The following is a 23,914-nucleotide window of genomic DNA, read 5'->3' as shown; positions in this document are numbered from 1 at the left end:
TTTTTGGTTTTTCTCCGGTACCGGGAACCGAACTCATGACCTTGCGCTTGCCAGGCAGGCACTTTGCCACTGAGCTAAATCCCCAGCCCCTCTAGCCATGATTAAGGGACCCTGTCATGCTTGGGGAAATACTTATTAAGATTGTAATGCAGGAACAAGTCACATCCCAAACGAATTGTTAAAGATGTTATTGGGCTGAATGCACCATTGGTTCAACCCAGAATAGTAATCTTTTTTTTTTTTTTTTTGTAGAGGGAATTCACATTTCATTTTGGTGGAGGATTTTGTTTTTAATATTTTGATAATAGTTACAGAGAAAGAGGGATATTACTTATTTACCATTCTGCTAACTTTTATTTTAATGCAGGAAAGCAGGGGAAGTTGGCCATGGAGAGAGCTCAAATAGCACTATACATCATACCTAAGATCTTCATCATCAAGGAGTTGAAGGAGTAGATCTGAGTTCAGGCTTGAGACTTTCTCTGTCACGGTGCAGACAGGGCTTTTTCAGTAAGTCACTTAACTTCTCTCAGCTTCCTTTTACATGCAGTGAATAAGGTTCAGACTTTTTCCAAAGGTTTCTGAGGTTGCTCAGCCCTGTGTCCTTTCCCTTTGCATCACTTCCTCCTCTTGGTAATGACTCTCTTTAAAAATTAACTTCTCTTTAAATTTGGTGCAAATAGTTCAGGTAGGGTTGTCTTCAGACTTGTTAACTCTCGCCAAAGTGATTGGTTCAGTGGTGGGCATGTGATCTGACCAAAGCAACTCAGCATCAACTGGATCTTTTCCAGCATTGTTGGGGGAAATCTCTCTAGGGTTATATATTAGTCTGCTTGGGCTACCTCAGAAAGTTTTTACAGTTCTGGAGGCTGAGAAGTCCAAAACCAAGGTGCCAGTTTCTGGTGAGGATTCTCTTTCTTGCTCGTAGATGGCTGCCTTCTCACTGTGTCCTTGTACGGTGGAGAGATAATGTTTTCTGGTATCTCTAATAAGGTCACAGACCCAGTCTCCTCCACTACCTGTGCATCAGACCCTTCAAAGTCATTTTCAGTGGAGCATTCTGGCCACAGTTTCCTCCAGGTCCAGTGAATGACATCTTCTCAGGCTTTGCCAATGAGGTTCATGCAGTGGAAGACACTGAAATATTTCTTGCAGACTTCTTTCAGAATTAATGATGTCCTTCATGACATTAAAACACCTTTTGAACTCCTTGCTCACATCATTCACTGAGGCTGGAGGATGTGCTGGGGCATTGTTCATCAGAAGGCACCTTTCAGGCAAGTAGTCATCAGAGATATTTCTTAATGGTGGCTGCAAAAACCTTGTACAGCCATTCCGTGTACAATTGCCTTGTGGCCCAAGGTTTGACATTGGCCCACCACATGCAGGCAGTCTGACCTTGTTCACATTCTGTTCCTTTCACATATGAGGGGTCTGGGAATGGTGCACCAGTAGTGGCTTAATCTCCAGATCAGTGCTTGTATTCATGCCCAATAAAAGGGTCAGTCTGTCTTTCATAGGCTTGTGCCCTTTTTCCTCCATGTATATAGGTCCTGTTTGGCATCTCCCTGTTTCATTGGAGTTGAACACTTAGAGTGATGTATCCTTCTGGCTTCATGAGTTTCTCAGATTCTTTCTTGTAGGCCTCCACAGTGGCCTAGTCACAACTGGAGCCATGATGAATTGAATAATACTGTATAGTATTGTATAGTGGTGTCTTGGTTCATGAACTTAATTTTTTGCTACAATTTTGGAAAAGATAGGTACATTTGTGTTTGTGTGGGAAAGATGGCCACAGTCACATTTGTCATACATGACTGTCACAGTTTGCAAACAAAACCAAGATTTTGCCAAATGCTTCTCTTTGTGAACCAAATTGTTGCAAACAAAAGTGTTCGTGAATCAAGGTACCACTGCATGTGCTGAAAAGCACACAAACAAGCTTCACAACAATGGATGTAAACATGGAGCTAATGTCATTCATTTTAAATTAACATGGGGCTAATCTCAGAATTAACCAATTTAGAGGGAAGTAGAGCTGAGAGGAAATCAAGCATCCTGATGGACTCTTTCTAGGCTGTGGATTCAGCTATGTCTTTAGTTAACTGTACCTCAAAACTGCCGAGTTCATGAGCTTATTCCTTTTTTTTTTACTCAAAAGGTTTTGAGCTGGATATTTTGCATTTGCAATGGAAAATTTATTGAGTAATTGTGCGCTATGAGGAAGATATAATGAGATTACATATGTATAAAAAGTTTAGCACAGCACCTGGAGGAAAGCAAGTGCTCAACAAATGACAGCTACTATTACTACTGTTAGTGGTTGCAGCAATGGCAGATTCAAATGGTTTTTGACTTTTTGAGATATCTAATGGAAGCACAAACCACTTATCATCTGAAAGTTACTGTGAGAATAATTTGGAGAATTTTGAGTTTGTGGAAATTCAATTTTGGGAGTTGGACAGATTGTTGGGCCTTATTATCTCCGGTCATTATGGTGTAAGATTTCATTTTTAAATTAGTAGGCAATAAACATTAATGTTTGTATGGTCCTTGGTAAATATTATCTATAGTTCTGGTAATCATTAAAAGAACAAACCAATGATTACAACCACACTGATTTAATGCTCCATGAAGTAATATAGGCCTTAAACCAAATATTAAATGTATGTGCTATGTGTGTTGGCATCTATTATTTGATTCCCATGATTATTAAATGATGTTTCCTGGCAAATAAACCCATTACAGGCAAAGCTGGATTCATCTGAGTTTTGACCCAGGAGTTCAACAACATTCATGAAGTCTACAGTCTCATTGGCAAAACTGATATATAGTCTTGCTAAGTAACGATACAAGTTTAAGAGCAAGGCCTCCTTTGTTTTTATATTTTGCTGGAATTTTGCATGCTTAATTTATGATTTAAAATCTCTGATTTTCAATTCTCCAAACTGTCTGAAGATACAATGTGTCACAGAATATAAAGACTTTTATTTCTCTCTCTATTTTCTTTAAAGGAAAACATTTTTCAAATATATGCATGTTCTACAAGAGGAATCTTTTGGAGGAGGCCTCTTTAAAACAGTTTGATGGCATCAGATCTCTGAAGTAAGGAGAAGGGAAAGGGAAAACTAAGTTAAAACACAAGGTTCATCTTATAACTTTTACATGAACAATTACAAGTTGGGCAGTGTAAGAATGTGATCTTTTACTTTTCCTGGTTCAAAAAGTCTGAGTTTTGTTGTGGAAATGAGTACTTTCTTGCTCTTTTCCTCGCATACTTTATAAACAGAATAAGTTAAAAATCTACTCCTTTTCTTCAGACAATGACATTAAATCCATGTCAAAACAATTATCTTTCCAGGAAGAAATAGAACTTGTCTTGCCTGGAACTTAAAAATGATTTTTCAAAATACTGCAGAACCTTTTTTCTTTTTGTTAAACATGTATGTGTCCCACCTACACATATCAAGAAAGGCTAAACCTTAGTGATGACAAATTTATAATATGAAATTTATCATACCTATAAAGTTTTAAAAATCTACCATCATTTCACATTTTATTATTCCATCTACAATACTTGATGTTACTTAAATATGCCTCATATAAGTACATTTAGTAAGACCAAACAAATAGAATCAATGAATGTTAGATACTAATAATACTTAAATATATATATTTTATTTCACTTTCCTAGGTGCAAGTGACAGAAACTCTTATTAAGCTAACTAAAACCTAGAAGGTAATTTATTTGTTTGAATAGTTGGAAATCAAAGTGATTTGTTTAGCTCTAGGTCTGGCTGGATCTAGGCAGATATCACATCTTATAATTATATTGTTAAGATTGGAACATGTCATCTATTTATCCATATGTATATATTTCTATGTACATATGTACATATGTGTATCACACAGATGCTTCTTAAATAAAAATTTTTTCATATGACAATAATACAAAAATATTCAAACAACTATTCAAATTATTTAAGGTATCTTTCTCAGGAGGATACCACTTGCTAAAAGAACAGGTGCAGTGGCACACACTTGTAACCTCAGTACCCTGGGATGTTAAGAAAGGAAGCTCACCTGATTTTGGTTTGTTTATCATCTAAATTCTCTTTTATGTTTGAGATTTCCCCAACCTTATTGGCCATGGTAAATGCATTATTAGCATGGTAAAATGCCCACTTAATAGGAAATAAAAATGCCAAAACCTTTCTTTCCTAGCTTCTCTTATACTAGGTCATGGTCATGTATGACTTACCTTGACTCTAACAGGTGACTCAAAGAGGGAAAGACTGAGAAATTGCATTCAAATCGAATCAGTAGGGAAGTAGTGGCAGCAAAGCTGGTGGCAGTAATGGTACCCAGTGCTAGTGGGCTCAGAGGGGCAAGAAGTAAAGACTTTCGCTTGCTGCTGGTGGTAAAGACACTGGTAAAGACTACCGAGTTGTGGCACATGATAGGGGCTGTCCACGCCAGCTGTGCTTCGTAGAACCTGGCTCTCTGTCTAGTCTGGCAATGTTATGATGGCCCCAGTACCATTATCATAAATTCCTAAGGCAACCTAAATTGGCTTCTGTTGCTTACAGCAAAGACTTGTGGATCAGTGGCTTTCTCTTCCTTCATGTCATTGATACCTTACTTCTATATTTATTAACTTAAATCCTGCATTACTCCTTTCGGTCTGTTCAACTTGTATCTTCTGGAATGAGCTACAAGAAGTAGTTTGGGAGAAGATACTGGGATCGGAGGAGGAGATGGATGTATTGCACCTGTAGGCTGGAGGAGCCCAGCTGGAGCATTGACCATACCAGCTGGTTACGAGTTTAGGAGACATGTGCTACAAGCCACAGAGGCACAATTTTTACCCCATTTTTGTTTCCAACAATCCTGGTCCAGTCCACCACCCCCAGGCACCATATCAAGGCAATATTTCCCAGTGTCTCTCTATTTCTACCTTTGTTCTCCCAAACACTATCAAATACAGGGGCAGTGTTAAAACTTAAGTCAGGAGAAAGTGCTCTGGAAAAGGCGTAAACTCAGGCAGAGTTTTTCTGTTCTCCCTAACGTTTCTTCGGGGTGGGCAAGCATTTATTTTCATTGGCAATGGTATTTTGATAGTGTAAAAAGTCATACAAGATCACGATGAAAGCAAAACCATCAAAGAAATCTCAAAAGGGCTAAAAGTAACACGAGGAAAGAAATCAGTGTGTACTCTCTTAAGAAACAATGGAAAGAATTCCCATTTGTTTTTAGTCAAATACTAATAAAGTCCTGCTTTCCATAAAAGGGAAAAAAACTGAAAACAATAAACTTAAATCAGATTTATTATGTCAGTTTGAAATGAGATAAGGAAATAAAGATAGAAAGGAGAAAAGAAAAAAATCATAATTTGAAAATTTTACTTTTGATAAATACCACAGCTTTAGGACACAAAGCTACTCAGGCCCTTTTACCTTCTAGAAAATTCATTTAAAAATATCTGAATTCCTTGTTTTAAACATAGCGAGCCTGTAAACTGGAGCCTTTCACATTATAAATTCTGTTCCCTCCAACAGACCTCCATCCTCAAGAAAGTACACTGTTGATAGGAAAACATATGTCAGTTTCAAACACATGTAAATGGTTACATTCTAACATAGCACTCCAGGTGGGTAACTCTGAGATGCAGGGAATACACTTCCTAGGTTACTATCTTGAGGACACCCCCTAAGTCCATATAAAAAGCCTCACCTCCAACCATAATGTGCCTCTGTCTTCTGAGGACCTTTATACTGACATCCCAGCCCTCTGTTGTACTTTATTTAGAGACAGGGTCTTCCTAAATTGCTAAGTTGCCCAGGAAGTACAGGCAGGACCACACCAACATACCTGGCTGAGTGTGTACCTTTAAATTCTGCCTAATAAATCACTTTATAGCTTTCACAGATGTATCTTGAAAGTTATTTTTCTGTAGGGAACCTACCACCTACTTCGTAGGTGGGGTGAGTCAAGGTTTTCCATCTCTGCTTTTGGGAACCTCCTTCAACCCTCTCTGGTTAAAATTCTTTGTGAACACCATGTAATGCTACCTTGTTTCTGTAAGATTAAAAGTGTTTATAGAACCTTAAAAGTCCTACCAACCCTCTAATACACTTATGTGTACGATCCCTGAGATAGACTATATATAGCAGGGGATGCCAGGAAGTATGGACTATTTTTTTTTTTTTTTTTTTTTGGTACGGGGAATCAAACTCAGGACCTTGCACTTACCAGGAAGGCACTTACACAAAAATACTTGAATATTCCCAGACCAAGTATGGACTATTTGACAGGGTTGTGCCCAGCCACTACTCACTTCAGGAGCCAAGTCATTTCCTTCCAGCCCACCCCTAATCATGATGAGGAACAGGAAGCAGAACAGAAGGAAAAGAAGCCCTAGGTCTGAGCTCATTTCTCAAGAAGAGAAGTAGGGATATACACTGAAAGATGCAGGGGATAACACCATCCAAATTCCCAGAGGTAGCCATTACTATACCTACCCTGAAGTTAGCTGTCTAAAGCCTAAGGAGAGGTGACATTGTCAAAGATGGAGACAGACAGATAAAACAGTGAGTAGAGTGGAGTCAGTCACTGCTGTGTACTAACTGGAGCCTAAGTTAATAGCAACAAGGTAAAGTAATGGGGTATAGAAACTTGCTAGAGTCTCTCCCAGAATGGAGAGTGAAGTGTCACTGTCACCTAGAGACAAAAGCCGACTTTACTCCCAGTGGCTCCGGGAAGCCAGACGGCCACAATCCTGTGGCCTCCTGAAGAAGTACTGCCAAGAATTTCTTTTGGTGTTCTAGGTCTCTTCTGGTTCCATTTGAATTCGGGGGTGATTTCTCTCATTATGGGAGGAATGCTATTTGGTATTTTGATTGGGATTGCATTAAATCTGTATATCAGCAGTGAGAGTATCACAATTTTGACTACATTGATTTTGCCTATACAGAAGAGCAGATATCTTTTCCCTTTCTGATGTCCTCTTTGATCTACTTTTCCTGAACATTGTAGTTTCATTGCAGAAATCTTTCACTTCTTTGGTCAGTCTTCCTGATTTCTTCCTTTCCCAAACATATCCTTTTATTTTTTTCCATTTGCTCAGTTGTTGTTTTCCAGGTGATGCTCTTCTAGGTTGTGCAGAGGCTTTATTCTGTTACTGATTGCTACTCCGTTATTTTGGTCAGCTTGATATTGTACAATTTTTAAATAACCTTTGTTGGACTGGGACATAATAAGACTAGTTAAAACCAGAGAAGCCACCTATCAGTGGACAAAATGTTAAGTAACTTGATTCAGTCAGCTACATTTTCAGCCACAGGTATATTTTGCCTGGTAGTTTCCCAGATCCAATGGCCCTCCACTTAGGCTCCATTTTTAAAAATATTATTTTAGTATAAAATCACATATTAGAAATTTCTTTCAACTTATAAAAGCAACCTTCATCATCTATCTATCTATATATAGTTTATGTAGTTTATATATTATATGATTGTATATATCATATATATGATTGTATATATTATATATATAAACTATATATATATAGTTTATGAAGTCATTCAACAAATCAAAATGTTATCTTTTTATAATCCTTAAGAAGCCAAAAATACTTGAATTTATATCCAGCAAGAGATGACTTAGGTGTTGTTATGAACATTTGTAAAGTCTAATCTTATTTGTGTTTCCTTATGTAATCATTTAAAAAATTCCTTTAGATTTCTCATGAGATCCAAAGCATAGCATAGTTAACATTTTGAGCTATATATAGTATATTTTCTTTAATAAAAAAAACTTACTGCACACAGAAAACAATGGACATTGCCTTTGTAAAACCAAATCTTATTTTGGAGACAGTGTCTTGATATGTACTTCAGGTTGTTCCTGAACTCATTATATATATATTGGAGACAAGCCTCACACTTGTGGTGATCCTCTGGCCTCAGGCCCCTGAGTACTGAGTTTGCAGGTGTGCACCACCATGCTCAGTTTATAAAACCATCATTCAATGGAAGTATTTTTATTGCTAACAACCTTGAGAAAAACATTGTCTCCAACTTTAAAGAAATCTCTCTTTTCTTAGAGACTCTTCTAAATTACCTCACTGTTTACACCCTGTGAATGAAAAGCATTTGGACTATCTTTAGTGTCCATTTACTTATAAAGAAAATTAAATAGAACTTTTGGAGGATAAAATATACTTGAAATTTAACATGGAGGAACATATATTGACCTAAATCATATAACATTTATGTTACCAAATGTTAAGGTTCTTTTTTGAAAATTAATTTTATTGGAACACTTTTGAAATACATAATGATCACATTCATCATAGAGAATTGTATATATTGCACTCAGTTAATTGTACATGTTATAATTAATTATTTTTCCCCTTTCCCTTCCCTTCTCTTCAACCATTCCACTCTCCATTTACAAAATGTTGTTTCTATTGATTTCCTTTCATTCTTTTTATTTTTTTAAACTTTTATTCTTTCCCTCCTCTCCTCTCTCCCCACTTCCACATCCCCTTTGCCTTTGAAGAATTTATTCCTGTTTCCCAGTCTATCATCCATTTCAGTCTTTAATTACCCTTTGAGATTCTCTCACAAGAGAAGCTATGTGATATTTAAATGTGTGTCTGATTTATTTCACTTATGCATATGGTCTCAAGGTGCATGTATTTTTTTTTTTTTTTAAATTTTGAGGCAAGTTGTCACTGTGTAGTTCGGGCTGGGCTTGAGCTCACTATGTAGGCCAGGTTGGCCTCAAACTCACAGTTATTCTTTCTGCCTCAGCCTCCTGAGTGCTGGGATTATAGGAGTGAGTCACCATGTCTGGTTCAAGGTGCATCTATTTATCTAGAAGTGTTTCAAGTTTATCCTTCTTTAGAGCAGAGTAGCAAACCATTGTATGCAAAAGTCCTATTTTTAAATCCATGCATGTGTTCATGGGCATTTGGAGTGTTTCTGAGATATTGTGTTGCTATAAATATTGGTGTGCATATATTGCTGTGGTACAATGTTTTTAACTCTTTTGGAAAGATACCTAGAAGAGGAATAACTGGGTGAAATGAAACTTCTAGTTTTAGTTTTTTGAGGGCTCTCCATACTAATTTCCATATTGGTTGTACTAATTTACACTTCAACTTACTGTGGAGAAGGCTTCATTTTTTTTTCTCCACAGCCCCTACAGCATTTGTTATTGGTAGATTTCTTGATGATAGGCATTCTTTCTGCGGTAGGATGGAATCTCAACATTGTTTTAATCTGCACCTCTTGAATGACCAGTGACGTTGAACATATTTTTCATATATTTATTTCTTGTTTGTACTTCTTCATCTGAGAAGTGTCAATTCACTTCAGAGGTCCTTTTTTGGTTTGGGTCCTTAAATTTGGGGGGCCTGATTTTTCAATTTTTTATATATTCTAGATATTAATCTTTTTCCCAAGGAATGGCTGGTAAAATATTTTTCCCGTTCTGTGGGTTACCTCTTCACTCTGTTGGTGATTTCTAAAAGCTCTTTAATATCACATAATCCCAGCTTTTAGTTTTTTTGTAATATTTCCTATGTGATCAAGGTTTTGTTCATAAAGTATTCACCTAAATCTATGTCTTCAAGAGTGATTAAGTGTTTCTGTTTTAATATTACGCCTTTGATCCATTTCAATTTTAGTTTAGTGCATGGTGAGAGATACGGGTCTAGTTTTAATCTTTGATGTGTTTTCCCAGCACCACTTATTAAGGAGGTTACCTCTCTTTCAGTGAAAATATTTGGCCCCTTTGTCAAAGATAAAGTTGTACATTGCCTAGAGTTGTATCTGTATCTTCTAGTCTGTCCCACTGATCCTCAGGCTTTTCTTCCCCAGCACCATGCTATTTATATCACTGTAGCTTTGTAGAGTAATTTCAAATCAGGGATTATGGATGCCTCCTGTATTGCGTTTGTTGCCCAGAATTATTTTTGATATTCTAGGTCTCTTCTAGTTCCAACTGAACTTTAGAATTTTCCGCTCTAGTTCTATGAAGTGTACTATTGCTATTTTTGTCAGAATTGCACTAAAACAATTTAGGAAATATGGCCATTTGCACTATCGTCTATTTGAAAACAAGGGATATCTTTCTAGTTTCTGATATCCTCTTCAGTATCCTTTTTCAGAGTACTATAGTTTTCAATGTGAAGGTTTTTTACTTCATTTATTAGTTTAATTCCTAAGTATTTCACTTTTTGGACGCTGTTATGAGGCTAATACAGCCAGAACCACATTGAATAGGATTGATGATAGAGGGCATCTATATCTTCTTCTTGATTTTTGAGTGAAAGCTTTCTATTTGTGTATTTTGTTGGCTGTTGGTTTGTCACAGATGTTTTTTATCAAACTGAGATAAAGACCTTCTATTATGATTTTCTGTAGTTTTTAAAAATCATGAATGGGTGTTGGATTTGTCAAATGCTTGTTCTGCATCTATTGACATTATCATATGGTTTTTGTTTTTGGTTCTGTTAGTGTGATGTATTGCATTTATTGAGCTGTGTATGTTGAACAATCCCTGTATCGTTGGAATGAATCCTAGTTGATCATTGTGTGTAATCATCATAATTTTCTCCATTCTGTTTGATATTATCCCGTTGAGGATTTTTGCATCTATGTTCCTCAAAGAAATTAGCCAGTGGTTCTCCAGGTTGTTATTTATAAGTATTTTGTAAGCTTTGAGTCTAACAGTTTAGCCTTATAATGTAAAAGAGTCTGGTAACCCTTGAATATTTGTATAAACATTTTTTTTTTATTTTTTGGTATTCCTGTGATGATTTTAGCCTTAAATTTATCTTTCTATCTAAAACTTTATGTGATGAGTAGTTGCTAAGTGGCATCTCCAGATTCTTTACAATCTTTACATGTCTTTTATTTTAATCAGAATTGTGTAAGGCCAAGAATATAAATAAAAAAGAAATTGGTGTGAGCTTAGAAAATTTTTTAAGTAAAGCAGCTGCAGGTACTTTAAACAATTTTTTAAAACATAGGTTAGAAAGCAGACAAAGAAAAACCTATATGGAACAAAATAATTACATTAAAGAAGAGTGCACATTTATATGTATTGACCATAACAACTTTTTTCTTAGATTTAGGTTTATAACTATAAATAGACTAGTCCAAACTTCCCCAGCGGTTATCACCTGGAGCTTCTTTTTTCATAGGTCAGAACAGTATTTTCTTTAATATTCTAAGTTAATCTGAATGCTCTTCTTTCCCATTAGTTAACACCACACACTTACAATTAGTGAATCAGAAGGGGGAAAGAGAGAAGAGCTGTAAAGTTTTAGATGGGATCGTTGTTCATTTTTCTCTCCTCACAAAACCAAGTTTGAGGACTCATCTTTTTACCATTATCTTCCTACTCTTTAACTTACATATTGCAGAAAAGTTAACCCACTAGAATCCTCCATCTTAAATTGGTCCCAAGTTCATAAAACATAATGTAAAGGTGATGTTTTGGAGACAGATATTGAGTTACTTATAATCATTTAAGATGTATTGCATGTCTTCAAGATTTCCCTGTGTACATTTGAAAAGAGGCATGGAGAGGGGAAACAAATAAAAAAGAGAAAAGACAGCATCTCATGCTCAGATTTCCTAATTGGAACCCTGTCTTGTTTCCCAGGATGGGAACTGCCCAAGTGGCAGTTCCGCCCTGCTTCCTGTCATCATGAGTCTAGCCATCCCTGCCAGTCACGCAGAAATCTGCTGCCGTCATGACTGGGACAAATGTCTTTGTTCCTAGCACAGAGCTATTCGAACTTCCATCATCATATTAGAAAGCGGGAAATAAGAAATCATACATAACAGCTGAGCTTTACTAAGACAAATTACCTCAAAATCTTTTAATCTAGGAACCTATAACATATATACAGAAAGGTTCATAGAGGTTTTAAAGAGTCTGGAGATGCACTTAGAAATTATAAATTACATTCCATTTTAGATAAGGAGATAAACTTGAGGCTAAAATTGTCAAAAGAATTCTAAAATCAAATGAGGTGGAGATAAGAAGCAAGCTGGCGAGAAAGAAATGACCCTGTGGGGCTTAGAAGAATACCACAGTGGAGATGGACAGGTGGTTCTAGGACCCAGGAAGGCCATGGCAGATTCGCTGCTGAAGACAGAGGGAAAGGGCTGAACTGGAGCTCTTTCTATGCTCAGTCTGAGGGCAAAGACTTGATGACATGCATCTTTAAGGTGCACCCAGGGGAGGACCATGTTTGCCTCCTTCCCTTTCTCCCACACTACTAAGAGCTGCTGGCCGAGAAGGAGGAGAGAGAAATGGCTGCGTTCCAGCCACCTGCACTGAACCACTTCTCTTCCAATGTACCATTCGTCCTTCTCTGCCAACATGCCAGCCTGGAAACAGAGAGCTCCTACTTCCCCTTCCCCTTCCTGTGTGGTGTTGGCCAGAGAGGAGTGGGGAACTGGAGGGAATTTGGACTTTTGTTGACCCAGTAGCTTGGGTCTGACTTTATTTTCCACCTAGTCTTGATTGGTACTTGCAAATGGGTGGGCACACCTGGAGGTCAGCTCTCTGTTCCACTCAGGTGGATGTAGAATAGCTGTCCTCAGAACCATGGGAATCTCCCTGAGTTTCCCTGCTTTCACTAATCCCTTGCTATCCTCTGGGTCCCTGCCTCTCCCATTAACTAACATCAGAAGGAAGTTAAAGGATGGAGTTCTTTGATAGATAAAAGTGACTTAGTCTGGGGGAGTGGAAAGAACAAGAAGGAGAATGGGATTCTTAGGGAAGAGAGGAGAAAAAGAAAAAAAACCCAGTAGTCTTCTTTTCAGTTGAAATTCATACACTCCTCCAGGTCCTGAGGATAATGTCAGTTCTCACCTAAATGATATTTTGAAATCTGCATAGCTTAGGAGATGTTCCCAGCTACCCAAAAAGGGGAGCTGCGGCATCAGGTATATTGAGCTTATGCCCTTTGGTTTTGAAAGTGAGAGAGATGGGGGAGAGGAGGGAAGAGAGAGAGAGAGAGAGACAGAGACAGAGACAGAGACAGAGACATAGAGACAGAGAGAGACAGCAGACACACACAGAGGATTAAATGAGCAGTTTTGAGGACTTCCTTTTATCTAAACTGTGTAGGAATCAAAGATGTGTATGAATTTAAGGAGTTAATTTCCTCAGGTGTCACCCTAAAGGCCGGTTCTCTCCACTGTGTCACCAGACTAAATTTCTCAGGGTGTTTGACTGAGAAACTTTTCTTAAGACACTGAATAGGTCTATCCTTATGTGTGTCTCCCTGGTGAGCAAATTTAGGTTCCTCTGACCCAGATGAAAGATATGTTGACCTAAGGAAGTACCTAAGAAGGCCACTTCACGTCATAGAGTGCTTCTCTTAACACCTTAGTTTTCTAGGAAATTGGGAGCCTTTAACTGTTGAAATGGAAAACATCTAAAGCATTTATAGTAAGGAAGAGAGAAAAAAAGGGAGAATGAAGAAAAGAAGTAAGCTACTTTTCATAGAGCAAGGGGTTAGGGAAGAATAAATGAAAAGCCTTCAACTAGGCTTACTGAAGTCATGGTCCTGATCACTTTTTTAAACTTCTGCTGTCTCACAAAGAGAAAAATGTCACTGGAGAGGGTCTGAGGAGATTACCACAAAAACAAGGAACCTAGAAATAAGAAAATTAGACCCACCTTACCCATATAATTAATGACAAGTTCAGATTCCTGTTTATTAGTCAGAGACATAATGGGATAATTAGGCTGAAATTTAAGAGCATATTCTCAGAAATAGAGTGCCAACCCTCAAAAGAGAGATGCTGTATGATCTGGAGCTGGGTATTTTTATGGGGTCTTGGTAGTGTCTCAAGATGGGTGATCTAGGATGTGTGTTGCTACGATCTGTCAGGTTAACTATCTGGCAGATTATTAGAATGCAAACCATTTTCATGAGTTTGAAATTGAGCTATGCTACCTATTTATATTGCTGCTTCCTGGAGGATGGAAGTCTGTGGGAGGGAGCACATGTGAAAAGTACTGTTGCTGGGATTCAGGTAGTTCTCATATTTGGGTGTTAGGATTAATCCTACTATAAACTATGTTCAGTCCTTTGGTGTGCATATATGCAGTTTTCTGTTGGACATGTAGTTCTAGAAATGGAATTGTTGGCCTAAAGTATTCATATTTTAATTTTAATAGATATTACAGTTGGTATCAATTTACACACTCATCTACATGAATACCTAAAATTACTTGCCATTTAATATTAACTTTTCTGTGGATGTGTGATTTTAATCCCACTTCTGACACCAACTACATAGAATTGTTGCAGATGTGAGGTGCTCTGTCTGAATACACTCCTCTCAAATTCATACACTGAAACTTAGTTTTTAATGTGACAGTGTTATGAGGAAAGATCTTTGGGAATGAGCGTAGTGTTCATAAAAAAGAGGTAGTGGGGAGCTGCTTTGCCCTTTCTATAATGTGAAAGTAGAGTTAAAAGGGGGCCTCCATGAAATAGAGAGCAGGCCCCCACTAGACACCGAAAGTGCCAGTACTTTGATCTTGTAATCTCCAGCTTCCAGAATTATGAAAAATAAATTCATCTATGAGCTACCCGCTTTCTCGTACTTTTTGCCATATATACTGATTTTTTTTTATTGCATTACAACCTGAAACTGGAATTGAAGTTATTAACAGTCAGAGAATTAATAGCAAGTGAAACTGCTCTTTCCAAGCACTTTTCCAGATATAATTTATGTAGGTCATCTATTGTTTATTCCCTCTTCTGAATCTTTCTTTGTGTACATGGCTGTAGCTCCAACCCTCCATCCACTCTTCATGATTCCTAGGGATTGCTCCTGCAGGGAATACCCAACACAAGTTAGATCAGAGTACAGGGTCTTATACATATAAATTTAAACTTAGGAACTTAGCGTAGCCATGTTTTTCTGTCCAATGGAATGAAAACTCAGAAATTAGTCAATACTATAGAACTCAGCAAATAATCTACTCAGTAAAGTAGGAGGTACAGTATAAGTTCTTGTCTTAAAGCAAAAGCATATAGAACAAGCAAGTGAAGAATAAAGAGACACAGAAAGTCAGAGAAGAAGAAAGAGAGAGGTAGAGTGAGAGAGAAAGGTTAAGTATGAATGTGTACAAGTTTCAACAGAGGTTTAGTCCCTGGATTCATTGCCTTCCTAAAATGGTTTATTTGCATCCTTATCTGAGTTTGTGAAGTGGCCCTTTACTTTAGGTTGAATTAGGATCACTCTGGTAGGTTCTGTGGCCTGAAATAAGGTACTAATCAGTAATTCAGAATGCTAAGAATTTGTTGAAGATCACTGAAATGATCATGGTTTAGTGGTGACTAAGAGAGGAGTATTTACTCAGTAGGTAATGCTTGACCATAGGACTTCTTGGAAAGGAGGAAGAAGCATGGTTATGTTAGTTTTTCTGTCACTGAAACAATACCTGAAACCCACAACTTGAGGGAGGAGAGGTTGACTTTGACTCATAGTTCCAGGGAATTCAGTCAATGGCTGGCTAGCTCCAAGCTGGAAAATAACAGAAGGGCATGATGGTGCAAAGACGCTTAGGTCATGGAAGCTGGGAAGCAGAGCAGGCGAACAGTAGCAGAGAGGAAGGGGCAAGGGACCAGCTAAAGGCCTCAAGGTCCCACTTCCACAGCCTGCCCAGACACACTCAGAAGTATGCTCCGTTTATCCCCTGGAGAATTTCCCAGCTTATCAAGTTGGCACAATCAAGCTTTACTGTCTCAGTGCTTCTCATTAAACCAAGCGTCTCCACCACTGTACATGAAATAAACCATCCAAACATGTGGCTTCTTTGTCTGCCTAGAGGCGGTGCTGGAAAAGCCTATGGGGTTAACTTGCAGACAGTTTATTTTGGTTGGAAGAGGAGGAGATTTCCAATTATTTTAAATCTATATTGTATAAAATTAGTAATTAGACCATGAAGGGAAAGAGGAAGGAGGTTCTGTGGTGAGGCCATGTTTGGGCAATGTAGACCACTTCTAGAAACTTTCAGAGCCTTTCCCATGGTAGCTTGCATTGTGAATGTTTTCTTTCTTTTCTTTTCTTTCTTTCTTTTCTTTCTTTCTTTCTTTCTTTCTTTCTTTCTTTCTTTCTTTCTTTCTTTCTTTCTTTCTTCCTTCCTTCCTTCCTTCCTTCCTTCCTTCCTTCCTTCCTTTCTTTCTTTTTTTTGGTCTTTTTGAGACAGGATCTCGCTCTGCAGTTCAACCTGGCCTTGAGGCTAGTCTTGAACTTGCAACAATTCTCCTGCCTCAGCTTCCCGAGTTCTGGGATTACAGGTGTGTGCCACCACACACATGGATATGCATTGTGAATTTCTAAAAGGGAGAGAGCAAAGGAAATAGTTCCTAAGCATGTTACTGGAGTAGTGTTTCCCAGATCACACTGGGGACATGATAATAGCACATGTGAGTGGATAGCCATTACTCCTGTATGTGGCACCAACAGCAATAGGGAAAGATAATAATCAGACAGTCAGTGATTCTCCATTACTCTTAACATGTCTTAGTGACAAATGGCTATTTCAAGAAGGCATTATCTGAAGAAAAGGTAAAGGGAAAGTCTAGCTCTTGTGTTCAAATATGGAGTTCTGCTGAGGACCAGCTTGACGCAGTGCAGGACAGGCAATAATTGATATTAATAAATTGGTACAAAGTAAATTGTGAGTCTGTCCCAGGCCTATGTGACCTGTGGCTGGCTTAATCTTTACTCTCATTTACTTATGGCTGAAATTTATCATTTCCTTCATTTATCAGCATAGTAACAGAGCAAAGCATTTAGAGCCAAACCTTTGTACAACAGACCCCAGTACTTAGAGCAGATCTTTGTTAGCAATGGGAATCATAAATGTATTCACATTACATCACAGTTGTTGCAGGTTTCTCTAAGTATCTTTATGCTCCTTTGAAATTATGGTAATCACGTGAAAGTATAGGTATTCATTAATAAAGAAGCCCATATTTGCCACAGTGTTTTTGATAATGACTGTGCATTGAGCATGGTGCCTGGCCCATGATAAGGCCTAACGAAAATTAACTGATGTTGCTACCACGAATACATGACACCAGACTGAACTCTTGGACTGTGCATCACACTTCTACCTCAACTTCAAAGTAGAAGGTAAAGTAAGCACTTAATACCAGTCAAATGACATAGTTATCAGACTTGTCATTTCTTTCTGGATGTGATTAGGTACTAGAAATGTTCAGGGTTTTTTAAGTACAATTAATTTATTTATAAATTAACGTATGCATAGTTCCATCAAATATTTATATGTCAGGTCCTATAGCTTGGTGGTTTGGCCTGTCTGCTCCGATGTTTGTATGTTGGAGAGGAGATAATGATAGGAGGCAGCAGTAAATGGGAATAAATCTTTATAAGCCCATGGTTCAACTTTATTACTCCTACTTTTGCCTCTGTTTACTCCAGAAAATTCAAAGGAAATGCAAATCCTCTATTTTCAGTACTCTGCCTTGTGCCTCAGGCACAAGAAGCTGTAAGAACAACAACAAGGACAACAACAGCAGGACCAAGAACAACAGCAACAACAAACACCAAAAACAACCAAAGGATCAAAGCCTCAGGTTGTTTACAGTGTTCTTTTTACATGGTCATGTCTAGAGATTTTTTTCTTGTCTTTTTGAGGCAGGGTCTCACTATGCAGTTCAGGCTGGCCTTGAGCTCACTTTGTGAGGTATACCTCTTTTAAGTTATCTACCCATTTCACTGCTTTTTATATAAATTTTCCTGTGCTGCTTCAAGAGGAAAATAGAGGACCTGCTCAGGTGGACTATATTTTTTTATGCATATAATTACCTTTATTTCAACTTATGAACACACATTAGTTTGATCTCAGAATTGTTAGATACTTTAAAAAATATTTACAGTAGGAAACCCAAACATGAGCTCTCCAAGGACATCTGGCTTTATGCATTTGCAATCCATTCATTCAAAATAGAAAACGTTGGGATATAGATCTGTGCAGAAGGCCCTGGGTTCAATCCTCAGGACTGGAAAGGAAAAGACCAAGATAACTACATCACTTTACCAATTCTCCAGTTCAAGGAGCCCAAATTAAATGCAAGATCAATGGCCAAAAATCCAGCATGATTCCTCTGGTCTCCTTCCAAAAAGAGTTATCTGGGATTTCCAGCGAATTCAGCATGAGGTAGAGATCAGAGATAGCCAGTGCCTGGAAGCCAGACCATTTTCTGCAAGGTAAACTAGTGGTCTTAAAAAGAAATATGTTCAAATCCAGCTTCTACCTCTTCACCCCCACCATGCCTGTGAATATGACCCTACTTGGGGGTTAAAGTAAATTAAGTTAAAGTAATGGTTTGAGCAATCTTTCAATCTTACATCTGGTAATCTGAGCAATGTAGTTGAGGATAGTGATATGTAATGTAACAACCACTGTTGATTCGTATTATTTTGTCTTGGACTCTGTATCACTCTGAATGTTCTTGCTTTGATTTGTTTATGTTTGTGATACTGGTATGCTGCTCCTGTTCTATTTCTTTGTTTGCTTGTTTCTAATTTACTACACTCTTTAAAATAAAAACAAAAATGAAAACAAAAACCAAAAAAGTAATTAAGTTAAAGGTCTTAAAATGAGATCATATTGCATTTATGGTGATCTGTAAAGCCAATTACAATGTCCTCACAGCTAACAGAAGAAGAAAAGCAACAGGACTTGGAAAGATCACATGAAGCAAAGGCAGAGGTTGCAGCAGTACAGTCATAAGCTAAACAACTCCAGGAGCCATTAGGAGTTGGAAGAGACAAGTATAGCTTCTCCTCCTACAGCCTCTGGAGGGAGTATGACCCTGTCAACATCTTGATTTTACTACTATGACCTCTAGAATTTTGAAATAATGACTTCCTGTTACTTTAAGCCACCAAATTTGTGGTAATAATTGAGAAGTTAGTACTTTTTTTCCCACTTGGATAAAGTATAGAGACAACACCAGTACTCTGCCAATCAAATGGTTTGAGTGCCTGATATACATTCTGAAGCAGCTTCACCAGTTTTGGATTCCTCTTTGCTCCTTTTATGGTAGAATCAAAGATCTGCTGTTTTCTTTCTGTTCCATTCAGGGATATGTATTTCTGTGCCCAAGTGTACAACAGTGACCTATCCCTGTCAGATTTGATGTTGTACACAAATAAGTTTCCCTTCTGCTAGGAAAGCTCAGGGAGCTGGAACCGGTGGGGGATCTGTGGGATATCAAGACAAGAAGAATGCGAAGCGGAAGCATTTCAAGCAGGAGAAAAGTCAAGGTGTGTGTGCCCTTGTGTGCATTCCTACATGTGGGCATGTGCACGTACATGTGTACAGAAAAGAAGCAGATTATTGCCTTCAGTTCCCAAGATTTGCTAAGATCAGTGTCTGACTCCATCAGGTAATGGAGATATTCAAGAAGGGTGCTGGTTATCTATGCCTTCATTTGTTTCTGTGAATCCTACACCATTTCTCATGTCGGGAAAGAGGTTCTTGTTTCCAGGACAGAATCAAATTGAGAATTTACAAAAACCTTCCCTGTGTTCTACGTATATGTGTGGTGATTAACCAACCTATTCTGAAAAAAGTATGCTTCACTGTGTTCCAGAGCTGTGCGGAGAAAATGTTTGGATTAAAAGACTTCTGACATGAGGTTTTGTGGCTTTATCTCTGTTGGGGTGGTGGTTGTAGGCTGTCATCACATGACGACTGACATTCTCTGGATAGAGGAAAGAGAACCCCCCGTGTTACTCTGGGAGTTACACCACCCCTATCCCCAAGAATCTCCTGCTGGCAGGAGAAAGGGCATTTTAGTATACATGAGTACAGAAAAGGAGCTTTTTATGGAAGGCATAGTTATAGGTTATGCTACCTTACAGGGTAGTGCACATCAGGGAGTCATTCACAGAAAAGAGTGAGAATGTTTTTTGGAAAAAATTTAAGTATGGGAAGAGAGAACAGGAGACTATGAATTGGGTCCAGGGAAAATGAGCAGTGTGGAAAGAGAGGGGAGGCTTGGTAATTACTTTGTATTTCTGCCCTAGTGTTCCTAGGAACTTGCTCCAGAATTCTGAGCAGGGGAGCCTGAAGCTCTTCTGTCCCTGCAGTTTCTTTATCTAGTAGCTCAGTTGATGAAAAGGTTAATGCGAAACCTCTATGCCAGTTCACGGGGAGAAAAGTGACCTGGCCGAGGATTAGAGCAGCAGACAGCACAGAGCAGTGGCAGAAGGATGGTTCTGGGCTGGAGTTAGACCGTGAAGAATTGGGAGGAGAAATCCTGCGGGAACTCCATGGACTGTTCAGAATTATTTGGGAGAAGGAGGAGGGCAAGATGGAGTGAGACTCTGCTGCTGTCCGTAGACGGTGGAGCCAGTGAAACAGGGTTTTGTTTTTGTTATCTGCTGTCTTATGGTGACCTTGACTTTGCTTCCAGACTAAAGTGACCTGAGGAACTCAGTTTATATTAGGGTTATAAACTTGTCACCTTTATTGATAGCCTGTCATTGCTGGAGCTCGCTGAAAAGCTATATGCTTGCTTTGAGAAGCCAGTGAGAAGAACTTATGAGACTTGTTGCAGTTTAGTGAAATTGATCAATAAACATAATTTACTTTGCCTAGACGTGAAAAATGAACTCAAATTATGAAATAAATCTTAAGTGTTAGAACCCATCTAGGGCATTATATTCTTTTATCCTTATCACAGACTTGCTATCATAGGGCCAAAAGCTACATCTGTAGTGTCGAGGTGGCTTTGGTCCTGTTCCCTCCTCTTTGGATCCTGGAAGAGCAGTGATGAGGGTGTTTAATGCTTCTGGGGTGGAGTGAGATTAAACTAAGGCTCCTTCCTAGTTCTTTGAACGAAGATAATGTGCCAAGATAACGAGCTTCCTGGAAACCTGAGTCTCTGTGGCTCTTCTCCCCACTCGGTTTCTTTCATCCATCCCAGTCCCGTTCATTGGATGGTTTCCAGTATCTGGGAGCATTTCAGCGTCTCCAAAGTGGAGTAGGGGAGAGTGGAGATCAAGAACTGCTTTCAGGTTGGCTGTAATTGTGCAGAGTGCTCCCACCCTTCCTATCCAACCGTGCAGGTGCTGAGCTTCCTGCGGACAGCATCGTGCTAGGTAGAGTGGGGGAATCTCCAGCCTTCAACACATCAGCTCCGCCCTTACAAACGTCGAGGAAAAATAACATACATTGTGATTAGACAAGAAAACAAACCCTGAAAGGGCAATGTTATATGATGGCCAACAGCTTTGGATCGGAACTCATAGATGATTATGCTAAAATCTCGGCTCCCAGGGGAACTTTGGTGGCAGTTTTAAAATGTCCATTAAGTTTCAGTTTTCTCATATATAATATGACATTCATAATAGTAAGTGCCCCCAAGGTAGGGTTACCCTTAGGATGTGCAGATCCCAGACAGATATTTCTGTGAGTCCTCTACCACACAAATAACATGTGCTTCTCTAAATGAGTGTTCCGGCACTAAACTGTCATGAGAGCTTACAAAAGAAATGTAGATTTGGCCAGAGGGAAGGATTTACTCACCAGGCTACACTTCTGGGACCAGTGCTCAGCAAATGGCCCCGGATGGGCCTAGAGATGGTTTGGCATTCCTTGGCTTGGTCTGTGACACCCTCGTGTGAAGGCACTGCCCACCAGAAGATGCCAGGCACTGTTTGGGGACCTGGAAAAGCTTGAGAAAAGAGTGTAACTGTCTTGAGAGGTGACATTTTGGCATGGTCCATTCACTTCCCGTATCTTCTCTAGTGGTCTTCAGAATGAAGTTTATATGAAAATCACAGTTACTAGCTCACATTAAACTGGCAAAAATGGGCAACGGTATGTAGGCTCAGAGTTTTGAAGATGCACAGCAGTTCCTGTATGGATTTACTAGAGGGAAGGGGTTTAAGGCCTCAAAGGCCACTGGGTGAAGGACCTCAGAGAAGCCATCATTGGGCAGATGATCTGTGGGATGCCTTTTTTTTTGTATTGGGAATCAAACTCATGACCTCACGCCTGCCAGGCAGACGTTTATGCAGCTGAGCTATATTCCCGGCCCCTTGTGGGATGTCTTTGAAGGCACCAGATGTGGAAGTGTGGGAGGCAGCCTTTAGTTAAGAAGTGTGGTAGCTGGGCATAGTGGTGCACACCTGTAGTCCTAGTGAAGCAGGATTTAAACAGAAAAAATGAAGTTTCGCAAATTTCCCCCTCCCTACAGCTGTTGTTCTTTGTTCTATTACAGATAAAACAGTAATTTTTGTCCTTGTAAGTAAAATTTTATAACCTCCCATCATAACATCTTATTATAACCCAAGAAGACCACCATGGTGCAAGACTGCTACAGCTTGACAAACTGCCTTTGTTCTCCTCTGCCAGCCCACAAGTTCCTTGCCAAAGACCAACCCCCTTGGCAAAATGTATACAAAAGGGAACTTTTCCTTTGTTCGGAGCTCAGCCATTTTGGACACAAGTCTGCTGGGCTGGTATTCACTTAAAACCAAATAAATCCTCCTGATTCACCCACAGTTTCTTCAGGCTCTTGCATTCTACAGCACTAGCACTCTAGGAGGCTAAGGCAGAAGGACAGAAAGTTCCTTAGTCTGAGCAATTTATTATTATTTTTATTTCTTGAGACAGGGTCTCACTTGGTAGTCTAGGCTGGCCTTGAACTCACTGTGTAGCTCCGGCTGGCCTCAAACTTGCATCGATCCTTCTCTCTCAGGTTCCTGACTGCTGGGGATCACAGACGAGCACCACCCTGAAGGGCTCTAGCCTGGGCCATTTAGTGACTAGAAAGACCCTGTCTCAAAATAAAAAATGAAAAGAGGGCTGGGACTGCCGCTCAGGATGAAAGCACTGTGTTCAATTTGCAGTACCAGAAAAAAAAAAGTATGGTTTGAGTGCTGCTGCCCAAGGAAAGCCTAGGGCAGTATCAGCGTGCTGGCTGCAAGGGAAGGCTGGAGCCTGGGGACAGCCAAGGGTGCAGAGGCCAGAAGGTTCGGGACTCGTCCTGGGAGTAGTAGGTACATTCCCTCCAACCCGGAGTAGGGGCAGAAGGAGAACTGAATTTAAGGTCTGGGGCAAATAGCCCCAAAGAGCCTTCTTATTTTTCACTACAATTTTTATTAGTCGGTGTCCCCAGTACATAATGACCGCATTCATCAGAAGGAGCTGGTGCGCGCACATAAGACATTTTAATTCTTTTCACTTCCTTTCCCCCTCGCTCCCTCCACCTCTTGGTCTCCTTCCCACTTGCAAAAGACGTTAGACATTAGGGAAGAGGGAGCAGGACAGAGCGCCCCCTGGTGGTCAGCAACGCCAAGAGGGGTGCTCCGGGCTGGGCCGGGCGGCCTGGGTCTCCCGGAGCGAGGCTTCGGCTGCAGTGCCGGTCAGTGTCCCCCCGCGGGCCGCTTTGGGGGACAGCGGGGTCTCGGATCTCGAGAAAGGATGAGCAAACAGACTGAAAGGAGATTTAAAAACCTGTGGCCCCAGCTAGGCCGGCTGCGCTGTCGCAGCTGCGCGGGCCCAGGGTCCTTCCCACGGCCAAGCTCGGGCCGCGGTCCTAGGAGACCAGTCCTCCAGGGCGGCCCGCCCTCCTCCCCGACCGCGGGGCCGCCGCGACGCGCTAGGCTCAGGAGAGGTCGCCGCCTGTAGCGGGGCCTGGAGGTGACCTTGGCCAGGAGGCTGCAGGGGCCGCGCAGGGCGGGGCGCCCAGGCCGCCCACTAGGGGGCGCGCTGGCCCGACTCCCTGCGTCGCCCCTGAGCCCTAGAGGGTGCCCTCTGCTCAGCATGAGGCTGTGGGCCTCTAAGAAAACACAAATGATAACTTTTGACACCC

General features: G+C 39.9%; 1 long non-coding RNA gene across 1 annotated transcript in view; it reads left to right on the top strand.

Moving 5' to 3' along the window:
* The first annotated feature begins 368 nt into the window (after positions 1 to 368).
* Positions 369 to 23,914, top strand: part of LOC102014263 — a 49,292-nt gene continuing 25,746 nt past the window's right edge. Inside the window, exons 1-2 of the long non-coding RNA XR_261122.2 lie at positions 369 to 510; positions 3,015 to 3,105. This is a non-coding gene — a long non-coding RNA (uncharacterized LOC102014263). The remainder of the gene's footprint in view (positions 511 to 3,014; positions 3,106 to 23,914) is intronic.

The sequence above is a fragment of the Chinchilla lanigera genome, unplaced genomic scaffold, assembly GCF_000276665.1.
Source record: "Chinchilla lanigera isolate Chin_1 unplaced genomic scaffold, ChiLan1.0 scaffold00024, whole genome shotgun sequence".
Classification (NCBI taxonomy): Eukaryota; Metazoa; Chordata; class Mammalia; order Rodentia; family Chinchillidae; genus Chinchilla; species Chinchilla lanigera.
Note: the sequence above shows the minus strand (reverse complement) of the source record. Positions and strands in the feature narration are given on the sequence as shown.